This window comes from Pyxicephalus adspersus, chromosome 4 (genome assembly GCF_032062135.1).
Source record: "Pyxicephalus adspersus chromosome 4, UCB_Pads_2.0, whole genome shotgun sequence".
In the NCBI taxonomy this organism is placed as follows: Eukaryota; Metazoa; Chordata; class Amphibia; order Anura; family Pyxicephalidae; genus Pyxicephalus; species Pyxicephalus adspersus.
In genome coordinates this window covers 138824882-138836965 of record NC_092861.1, presented here as the reverse complement: position 1 = coordinate 138836965, position 12084 = coordinate 138824882, and the positions used below count along the sequence as shown (strand labels likewise).

At 38.2% G+C, this 12084-nt stretch overlaps 1 long non-coding RNA gene across 1 annotated transcript in view; it reads left to right on the top strand.

Moving 5' to 3' along the window:
• LOC140329477 (uncharacterized) overlaps window positions 1-12084 on the top strand; it is a 152459-nt gene that overhangs the window by 35516 nt on the left and 104859 nt on the right. The window lies entirely within an intron of this gene.

The following is a 12084-nucleotide window of genomic DNA, read 5'->3' as shown; positions in this document are numbered from 1 at the left end:
CTGAAGGAATATGACTATTGTTGGCGTACTTAGAATTCCAGGCAGTTAGAGTGCATCTGTCAATTGGACACAAACTCCAAGCCTGGGGAAAGTATTCATTAGGATCCCAAAGACACAAAGACAAAAAAATGGCCAAAGGAATGTAATTTGCTTTTTTTAATCACTGCTATTTGGGGCAGACAAAGCCACTAAAAGGCCCCTATGCCGGAATATTTTTTGCCCACAATCCAGTCATCAACCTCATTTCAAGATTGTATGAATAAAGGAGAAACCAGCGTGTTTATATATAATTCTACATTTTCTACAATTGAAATAATAGCGGAAATCACGAGCTCCCTCCAAGCTGAACACTGAGGCTTTTATACTGAAAATGCAACTTTAAACCCTATAAGTGGAAATTACAAACCCTACTAAAAAAAATGAGTGGGAGAGCATATTTTTATTATGCCTTGTCCTGCGTCGTGTTTGTGTGTACAGGCAAACATTATGGAAATAGCAGGGCTTTGCTTCCTCCACATCAGAGCCTCCAGCAAGGAGAACAGTAAGCAGCATAGAATTGATATCACCAAGCCTCACTACAAATATTCTGGGGACAGCGGTCCTATGCAGCAGTTTCTTAAGCTGCGTACACACATGCAATAATTATTGTTGGAAACGAACGACTGTTCGTCCGATAATCGTTAACAAAAAAAGTGCACAATGATGCCGACGAACGAGGAAGGAAGTCACTGGAAAAGAAAGACTGTCCCGGTGGATCCGATTGGGCGATGACCGTTCTCTATTTTGTGCACAGTCGGACATTGATCGTGAATGGTTCTGAGCATGTGCGATGAACGAACTTTCATGGCACGGCTCTTCACTGTGTGTATATGAATTTATCATTCAAATGATCGCATCGAGCGTGTGTACATTATCTTTGAACGATCGTATCTTTACAGCATGTACAGAATGGGACACTGGCCATGTCCTAATAAAGTTCTCCAAGGCTGGAGAGAATACACTTTCATCAGCGAAGCTGAGTGATCCAGCAAACCTGGAATGGATTTCCTAAAAGTCATTAGGTATTTGTTAGCAAATGTTTTCAATCCTGGACCAGATTCATTCCAGGTTTGTTGAATCACCCAGCTTCACTGATGAAAGTCTATTCTCTCCAGCCTTGGAGAACTTTGATAAATCAGGGCCACTATACGATCGTTCACAAAAATCATAAATAACGGTTGATTGGTTTTTTTTTAAGCGATGATTATTGCAGGTGTGTAGCTAGCCTTAAATCTCACACTGCAGATATACAACTATGAGAATGTAGACACTAGGACACCTAGGCACTATCACATTACAATAGGTTTACAGAGAATTCCAAACAAAGGTACATTTTTGGGTTGATATTTCCAGACTAGGGACTATTACTAGAGTTTGTTCTAACATAGCAAAACTTTTAGTTGCAGAGTTATGGAAACTTTTCAATGTTCATGCATTACAAAACGGTATAAGATGGTAAATACTCCCTGTGAGATTTCCATACATGTTTGCTGATTAAGGTAGAACACACCCTACGCATTTGTGAGCCAAGTACATAAAATAGCGTGCAGAAAATGAATGTAAAGATCATTTTTCATACAGGGAATGGAGCACAATGCTCAACAAGACACACAATAGCACTCCAGAGTCGCATAATCCAACTTTACAATTTTCTGTATTAGCTTAGCATAATAAATGACTTGAAATGGCAGCTACATTCATGGATGACAAAAGACGGTAAGGACCATCCTTCATTGGAGTAATGAAATTCATTAGCATGTTGTAATTGTAAGCACATGGATGAGGGTTACCTTTGTGGAAAATGCATGGTGAAAGGTGTTACATGCCCAATGAGATAGCAAGGATCACCTCCCTAAAGGCAAAGTCTATACATCCCTAGGTCCATGTCATTACCGTAAAAATTGCTGGTAAAAATGCAGAAGAATCACATGTGTAAAATGCATACTTTTGGTTTTTATACACATCATAATTATTCCTTTGCAATGTGCCTTTGGACTTGCTATAAAATGTGATTACACAAGGAAGATATGGGTGGCTACACAAGGATTCAGGATTCTCTTCTTTTGGGAGTTTCTACTTACTCTCTGTACTGTCCTAGCTCCCTGGCTCCTTAAGAGGTTACCACCTTGGGACCCTTGAAATTCCTTTCATCTCTGCAGGAAAATCCTTCTTTAATTATTATGTCCATAGCTCACAGTATATTAGAATGCCTCTTACATTGCTGGAAAATGGGAACTATGTCACCTTTACAGATAGACAAAAAGATCAAGGAAGATTGCTCAAGGAACCGTGAAGGAACCCTAGGGTTCTACTGATCACTGGTTGAGGAACACTGTCCTATTTGATTGAGTCTTCATAGTTTTGGGTCTATCCCACAATGGCAGTCCTGCAAAGTTACCCCAATTATGTTTTTACGTGTCTTAAAGGATTGAATTGTACCAACACAGTAGGAGGGACATTCTTCAAACTGACCAATAGTGTCAGGAACATTTTTCCAGTTAATTTACTTTATCAGAGGCTCAACAAGACCTAGCATTATTTTAAGGGTTCCACAGGGGTAAAAAGGTTAAAAAAAAGACTGCTATAGGGTGTCATTTGGTTAACAGCTTTGAGTCTGATAGGACTGCTGAGAACATGATCATAATCTATTTTAATTTTGGGTTCAGATGGGCTTTAAATTTAGAGATTTGTGAATGCCAGAATACAGAGATGGCTAGTTTTCTATAATGATACAGCTTCCTGAATCATAGGGAAGACAGTAGGGAAAGAAAATTAGTTGTCAGGTTTTTTTTACAACTATCTGGTGCTATGTTAAGCTAGGTACACACTTTCAATAATTATCGTTAGAAAATAAACGATTACGACCGATCAATGAATATGCACGATTATATTTGAATGATCATATTGTGCACAATTAATAACGATACGATTGTTCAAATATAATCCACCAATAGTGTACACACGCTAGATACGATTTTTTGAATGATGTAGGAAGTGACATGGAAAGGAGAAAGTGTATTACAGAATCATCCACCATCACTGAACGACCGTACACACGATAGATAGAGAACGATCGTCGCTCAGTTAGATCTGACAGGATGGTCGTTAATTTCCACCAACAATTCTAGTTTATTACAATAAACTATTACATTATGTATTACATTACATAAGTTTGTACACAGCTTTAGGGAGATTAACCCTCACTTCCTGATAATAATGGTTCCAGAAGACAGGACGTGAGGAAAAAATCGGGAAATGGGACCCAGAAAGAAATAAAAACATAAGGTTCTAGCCTTCTGTATGTTTCCTAATTTAGTGGAATTCCCTGTGGTGGAATGGGGTCATGTGATGATGTAGCACTACTTCCTGCATCATTCTCCACTAAGCCCAATCTGGTGTAAAGATGAACCCTCCAGGGGGTGAGTTACTGACAGCCTGGGCTCACAAGGAATGGACTGAATGATGTTGGTTGTCATACAACCCAAAAAAACACAGGTGCAAGATTGCAGTGCAATAGTCTGTGGGGAACAGTACCAAAGCAGAGATGAAAATATCTTTCTATGGCAAGTCTAAAATTGAAAAATAAAAAGTCTAAATACAAGTTGTGTAGGAGGCTGCAGTTATATAAAAATATCTGTCCTTTTACAACCAATATGAGGAACCGAGTGAAAAAAAGCAAATGTAGAGCATTGTGTGCTTATGACACGTTTCCTGCTTGGTTCAGTAGGTGGTGGTATTAATATAAAATACTCCGTGAAAACAGAAGTAAGACCTTCACTCAATGGAACTTAACAAAAACTGCCACTGACTGAGTCATTCCATCAAGTAACCCAAACATTCAGAGGTGACATTATCTAAAAAAGTTCACCGAGAAATATTGTGAATGTCCCTACATTTTACCATCAGAAGACAGATGAAGAAGTAAATGCTTCCCATGTGTTCATACCTTTTACTCACATACATAACGTTTTTAAAATGACCTTAGGCTTTTATCATTATAATTCCTTGTGATTATGTCCACAAATATGTAGCTGACCCCTAAAAAAAACCCTGGATCTTTGCTAAGGGTGTTTTTTGTTACATCTGAATCCTAATTGTATGATATTTAGTTTGTTAAGTTATTGTATATCATAAAAATTGTAGAATAAAAATTGCATTGTAGTAAGCTTTCATGCATTCTCCTAGATTGTAAGCTCTTTGGAGCAGGGTCCTCTTCTCATGTGTCACTGTCTGTATTCGTCCGTCATTTACAACCCTTTTTTAATGTACAGTGCTGCATAATATGTTGGCGCTATATAAATCCTGTTTTTTATTAATAATATATAATAATTATTATTATTATTTACCCCGCTATTAGCTGCATGTATTTCTTTGGGCTGGTTTCTTGATGTTTTCAAAAGTTGAGCTTACCTATGGCATGGCTCATTGCAGTCTCCTATTGACAACACTCTTATCGAGTCACAAGTCTACCTAATGTGCTGGAGTAACTTGGCACTGTAAGTGTATACAAATTCTATATATCTAACCCCCTTCCACCACTTCCAACCAACCCCTCTGGGTTAAAAAAAACTCTAACAACAATTGTTATTCAAAGTTGCATATTTGACACTCCTTCTTTGGGTGTCCATGTCTCTTGCATTACATGGCCTATTGCTATTGAATGTCCAGTTGTAGGGTTCTCTCATCATCCTGAAATGATGTGACATCATTGCATTGGTTATATCAATGAAAAGCAAGCTTGGGGTCTCTAAGTCAATGGATTAGTGGCCCCCCTCATCTAGAAACATTGATGTCAAGGGGCAAAGACAGCAGATTTGGATTATTTTATTTTACCCTGCACAATGGGTTGGAAGGGGAGAGGGTTAGGGGGTGTGGACATATCATGCATTTAGAGTATTTAAAAAAGAGGAATCTGATAGGAATGATGGCACAAATCTAATTCATATCCTATCACGGATGACAACACATTGCTAAAAAATGGCAAAAGAGAAAATACGCACCTCTGGGATGGTAATGTTGGAGAACTGCAAAGACACCTTTCTAATGTGTTTATCAATGGAGCAACACAAAAATTAAGTATTTCACTCTCATGTTGTCATCATTGACAGGATCACAAGTGTGCATAGGTCTAAACGAAAAAATGTTGGTTACTAGTCCAGCATTTTAAAGTGAAATGCGTTAAGCCCTCACAACAAATGATCAACATTGAAATCCATTTATCTGCTAGTAGTTACTAGCTCATTTCTCAGTCATTTCTGTTTTGACTTAAGAATGGCCACCACTAATCTTTGACTGATTTTGAGCTTTCCAAGGAAAAGGAGCGAGCCTACATGTTCACAGAACTCTCTAAAGGTCATTGTTATACAGTTGTGCAGCTACAACAAATAGTAATTATAGTACAATTCTGCTGAAGATGAAAGCTCATGGTTAGTGCATCGGGAAGCATTTGGTGTGAGACTTCATCATATCGATATGAGATAAGGTGAAAATTTATCAGAATACTTGACAATTGGTGTCACAGCTCGATTGGGCCTAAGTCTTGTATGGACCCTCAAAATTGTCACTCAGAATGATTGTTAATGTTTGTGTTTGGTGACATTTTTATGGATAATCACAAGCTGCTCAGATATCTTTCAGTAATATGTGTAAGGGGGGGTTGACCTTTTTTAACATGGGGAACCCTTGAAATAACTTTCAGGTCTTCAAGGAACCCCTGCTATAATTACTATATATACAGCTCACAGTACATTGGATTAGTGGCCATTGGGAGCAATGCCTCCTTTATTGCTAGCCAGTGGGATTAATGCCATCCTTACAGATAGCCAAAAAGTTAATTCACATTACTAATGGTAACTGACCTAAGAGGCACCAATTCCCATTGCTCAAGAACCCCCTAGCAACCTCTTATAGGTGGATGTTTCTTTAAATAATGTAACAGAGCTCACTTTAGGTTTTAGGCTTAGTGTTGGGGCTTGAAAAAGAAAAAGTAAACCAGTGCTGTGCTCATACACGGCTAAGAAACACATTTTCTTTTGTTCTTCCAATCCACACCACCATATACTTGCCTTTATTTCTGCCATATTTTATCAGAAACCACATGAATAACTAGGTACTTTATGGAGGAGCATTTAATTTTGCTCTATGTGACCATCTTGGTCCAGTCAGTGCTGGTATATGAAAAGTCCCAGTCCCGTGTAAGTTTTGACTCCAGATATTCACAGCTTATTGACAGGAAGTGAAAGTAAGATGGGTAAATCTTTTAAATTGTAAGCTCTTTGGGCAAAGTCTTTTTCTCCTCCTGTGTCATGGTTTGTATCTGTTCGTTATTTGCATCATGTACAGTGCTGCATAATATGTTGTTATATAAATACAGTTTATAAATAACAGTAATAAATGCAATATGTCTGTGTGGGTCTGCATTAAAGTGGGCCTGTTACTTCACCATACATGAACAAATCACTTTGGTAAAAGGCAAGTTATGAGTTTAGTATGTCTTGTTGAAATTGTTAGGCAAAACTAAAACATTTGAAAATAAGGGCTAGGAGTTAGAGCATTTTGGAAGACAAGACTTTATGTATCTCCTCTGCCAAAAACAATTTCCTCTTTCTTCTAGCACGTTTTTACTTTGTGTTCACTGTCTGCTGCACATAAACATTCCAGCCTATTCCAAGTATCTGTAAAATACTAAGTATGGAGCCGAGTGCCAGGACGATGTAACCCAGTGCACATGGTAAGGGGGAGATTATTCATTGGTGCCCACCCATTGAGAAGAGAGAAAATGGCAGACCCAAAGCATATGCTGCAGAATAGCTCCGGAAGCTTCAGTGACAGAGCAGTGAGAGTAAGTGTGGACCTACCAGTCCTAAAGTAGAACAGACTAGAAATGAAGATGTAAAAACAAGTGTTAAAGGCAAACACTTTTTTGCCACCAGGAGCCCCAGGCTGAGAACTTACAGTGCTTGATTCCCAACACTGACCAAAAAAGTATCGGGAAACTGAGCACCCGACAATACAACACACTCATATGTTTTTAGACAATATCAAATGCAATGCAGATTTTTCTAACAATTTCTTATTTTTTATCCAGAAAAGAATTCTGCACAACTTTTCATTGCTGATATGTTACCTTTTCCAGGTGTACTTCTTCTGCTACCCAAAACATTTATGTTGACTGGGCTCTCGTATAAATATTACAATATTCCTGTTTAGGTTTAGTACAGAAACTGATACATTTAAATATGTCTTTTTATTGCAATAAAGAGGAAATAGGTTTATCAGCAGATGGTAAAAAAAGACACTTCACACCATCCACCCACAGAGCGACTACCTAACCATAACGTTCCATAACTCTTCCACTTCCTTTTCATCAAACCACTTTCAACAACTTTCAGTGAATTTATTTAAAGCTACCCTGTCTCTAGACTCAAAAAATACCTGCACCCTGTAAACAAATATATATTAATACTTACCTATCTGATCCTATTCAGTAAATGGTGAGCTATATCTTGTACCTTTTAAAGACCTATGAGTTCTGCTAGTACTTGTAAAGGTCTCCTGCTGGGCATGTGATTTCTCCCACCGGCTACTACCCCACTAATATGTCCTGTGATAGAGGGAAGTACCTACCCGGGGCAAAGCCTACTTCATAGGCTTATGATAGGAAGCTTGTTAGAAATCAAACATTAAAAAACATAAACATGTGGCTAATAAATCCAAAGGACAATTGAGATGCAACATTCTACATCTTTATTGTTGAGCTTAGATATACATTAGAGAAGGAAGATTGTACATACAGAGGAGCCACCTTTCCATCCCAAGCCTCCTGATTGGACAATGACAGAGTAGCAATACTGATAACTCTTAAACCCAGCTTATTTCTTCACTCAGCAGAACTTTACTGCCTCTTATAACACCCCCAAGTATAAGGCTGGGTACAGAAGTGCAATAATTATCGTTGGAAAGGATCTTTTACGATCCTTTCCAACAAGAAAATACTGAAAGATGCATGAATGAGCTCTGTACATACAGCACCGTTCTATTCTTTGGAGAGGGGCAGAATGACGGAGCGGCATCCCGCTGCCCTCTCTTCCTATCTCTTTCATTATGATCATTTGTCATTCGCCGTCCATGGATCCGCCAAGACAGACGACGGAAGGACAGATGACGAGCACTGTACACATGCCAGATTCTCATCTGATACTAGCCCTGAGGCAATTATCGGACGAGCAACATCTGACGTGTGTACATAGCCTAAGTGCTAAGATTCAAGCAATGATACATTGATATGTTTGTATTCAAGACAGAATGTTGATCTAAGGACAGAAAAAGGTAAATGTTTTCTTTCTATATTTTTTCAGTTTCATGTATTTTTTTTATTGCTGTCCTGCTTGGCAGAATTATCCCCCTTGTTGTTATGTCAAACAGTGATAAAAAATTGTATATTTTTGGGTTTTTGCCAAAACAGGAGGTGAAATCTTACCATAGATGCCATACTTTAAGTTCTATTTATAAATCAGGGAATCAAACGTCCTCTGTGTTTCAATAGCTGTAATATATTCCCACAAGGGAAAGTTTAAGGCAATGTGAGATTCCCTGTTTTATAAATATAGAGCCCTTTGAGTAGATTTCCTATGACTTCCTGTTTCCTTTCTAAAATAAGAAGTTATGGTAATCTCCTCGAAGGAACACAGACAGTAAAATGTAAACTGATGGAGGTCTATCCAAAGCTAAGCAAAAAATAAAAATGCTGGCTATACCAGGTAAATATGGCACATCTTTGTCTTATTTATAAAGCTGAGGATAAGCAAACTATCATTATTTCAGCAGTAATAACTATTGTGATCATATCATTCCTAAAAAAAAAAGCTGGTTTGGACAGCTGCCACAAGCTTTTTTCCCCCATACCTCCTCACACAACACTAAGGACGATTCTTCCTTATACTCCGAAGCACCTCTCAGTTAATCCATAAGATTTATTTTGGAATACCCTTACATATTTTTGATAGTATTTCTTACACTGCTTACAAGATCCAACACATATCTTCTGAGATTGAAGATATATAAAAAAATAAAACCGCAGCCAGTATACATATTTAAATAGTAGATACCTCCATCTACTAGAACTGGATTCATTATTAATTATTACATCATTAAGATAGCTATCCAAAATCTCCAATCGAGTCATTTCCTCTTTTTTGTGACTTTTTCTGGGTTGAATGTACTCCTCCACCTTCTTCCGGTCAGGTCAATATACCAAAGTCTCGGCAATCCCCTGAGGAAGCCCATTTAGGGTGAAACGCGTGGGGAGAGGCCATAAGTACAGTACTGACCCACATCTTGGACTCTTTAGTGAGAGTATTTTATAAAGTCATGGTTAAACATTGCCATGGCCTCTTTTACCAATTATGTTTCTAAGAATTATATGTTTTAGTAACTGAAATAAAAGGTTTTATGTCATGCTAAACTTATTTTCAGCCATAAAGAGCCACTATCTTTCCACTTTTTCTCTTATTCCAAAAAAATGGCAATAAAGCTGATATGATCATCATTTTTTTAAATGATCACCGGTTTATGGGTCAATTGCCAACCATTACTGTTTACTGGTAGATCTGCTGATCAAAAATTTAGGGTAGTTACAGTATGGCAATTGAGGCATTGATCAGAACCACTAATAAAAAAAATTGGATCACACTTTTTTAATGTAACAATATAAAAATGGTGTTTGGAAGTAAACAAGGAAGAGGTGAACTATTATCTGACCGTTATTCTAATGTTGGTAATTATTTTACCGTGTTAATATAGGCCACATTGAAAGGATCATATCAGTACATGGTCATTATGTCTTGTATTTGCAACCAGACTCTGTTTCATAATAATGTTTTTTGCAGAATATACTGTATGTCTATCTGCTTCCTAGAAGCATTAAAGAGATTAAAATAAATTCCTATGCTAGCAGCCTTCCCGAAAAAGTGCCCGTGCTTTTATCTTGGTGAAGAAAGAAGGAAAAAGAGAGGAAAGGGGTCATGTGACTGGACCGCATTAGTCATGCAGAATAGAATCACAGCAAGTACACAGCTATTAAGCCTATTTCCTTTTCCTGTTTGGCTCAGTCAATAGTGCAGTGTCTTGTTCTGCTGCTCCTGCTGCGCTTACAACACCAGCCAGAGCTGTAACTTGGCCCGGGGTTACCTGAGCAGGTCCAGGCTGTCCGCATTCTAGATTTCAGCCTGAAAGGTTAACAGTGACAGATGTTTTCAGTTAAAATAATGACTATTCCTAGTACAGCCTTGGCCAATGTGGACTTAAACATCTCCAAACCTAAATAACTGCTTAGCCCTGTAAGGCCCCCACTGAGGCTTCAACCGCCAATGTCTTAGAATTCAATCCTCATAGACATTAGATCAAAAAAAGGAATTTTCTTTTTGACAGTAATATTTCACTTGTCATTGGAGTCAACCATCTCTGATTTCCAAAGCCAGTCCAGGGATTTGTCCCTGCATATGTCTCCAAATGTAAATCTCCGGAGTCATGGAGTCATCCAACTCATCCTCTTTGCTTAAATAAAAGCATTTTGTTCTCCTTGTGGATATTTTGAAGAAGTGGTAAACCCTTACTTTTTATCCTGAAGACCACTGCCAACTAGTTGATAGGAAATCCAAAAATATATAGATATGGAATTGGAGTGGAAAAGCTCTGGATTTAAACCTTGGTGATAATTCTGACAAATCTTTATAATAATAAATGTATCAAATGCTTGTTATAGCATGGTGGCCTAGTAAAGTTCCTGAGTTTCCTTGAACTTACGATGGTTCTGTGAATTTTCAGAGAACCGATTTTGCGAAAACATTGGAAGATCGAAAAAATTCTAACAGAAGGATTCACAAGGGATTCACAGGTTTTTCTGGGAATCGTCCTGTTTGCGATCCCCGAGGCACTAGAGGTTAATTAACCTCTAGTGAAGATGCCTGGCCAAGGAGAACCTCCTGACATTGTACATTTGTTAGAGATACAGATAGCATGATGCAGGCTTGGAAATCCTCTGTTCGGCGAGAGCTCGACCTCTCAGCAAATCAGAAGGCAGTTCTCGATTACAATTTCTGTAAGCGAGAAAGGCCCGATTTGCGTGATCGAACTTTAAATTCTCGCTCACTCATCCCTTCTGAGGTTTAGAGCCATAGGGATTTTTCAAATTTTCATGACAATATAATGGTTCATTAAACTTGACAGCCAATGCTTTTTGGGAGCCAAATCCCTCATTTTATTTTTCATCAAACCCTCTTCATCAGAGCTTGAATTTTTTGTGCTACACCAATGTGGACAGCTGATGAATCCCTAATTTTAGTTCTTTGTTAATAATAGTCTAAACTTTCCTTGCTTAAGCCACACAAAATGTTTTGCAGCACCTCTGAAAATACATTTTTGTTTTTGTTGAGTCTGGCACTGAATGTATTTCTATCATTGAATTGCAATGATGCTGCACTGAAATCATTTTGCAGGAGGCCTACTGATTACCAACCTGTAGTTTTACAATGAGCAACAGGCTACACCTAGTCCCACCATCTGCTTTCTAGATTACCAGGACTGTCTCCAATAATGCCCCCCCGTGATCTGCAGTGTCTGGGAGGAAGACATTTTAGACACACATAAAAATTAGACTCATTTAGGGATGGTAAAGGAAGATTTTTTTTTTTTAATTTAAGCTATGAAGCTTGTGCTTCACATAGTAACTGAATTGTCTAGACTTTTATACAGGAGCCTTTAGCTATGCTTTTAATCATGTGAGAGGGTGTATGTATCATATGGCCTTTATAACGGGGATAAGAATGTCATCATTGAGGAACATGGACTGCTCAAGTCAATGTGAAGACTAAAGTTGGTAGGATAGTTCCTAATATAATTGACTCTGAGCAATTCGAGTTCCAATCCAACATAGCAATGTACATTGGAGGATATAACCCAAGGGCCCCAGTCCAGGGCTCTCGGACCCTTTGCATGTGCCTATGTCTGCCCCTGGTACAATATGGCTCAGCCAAGCTGATGACAGCT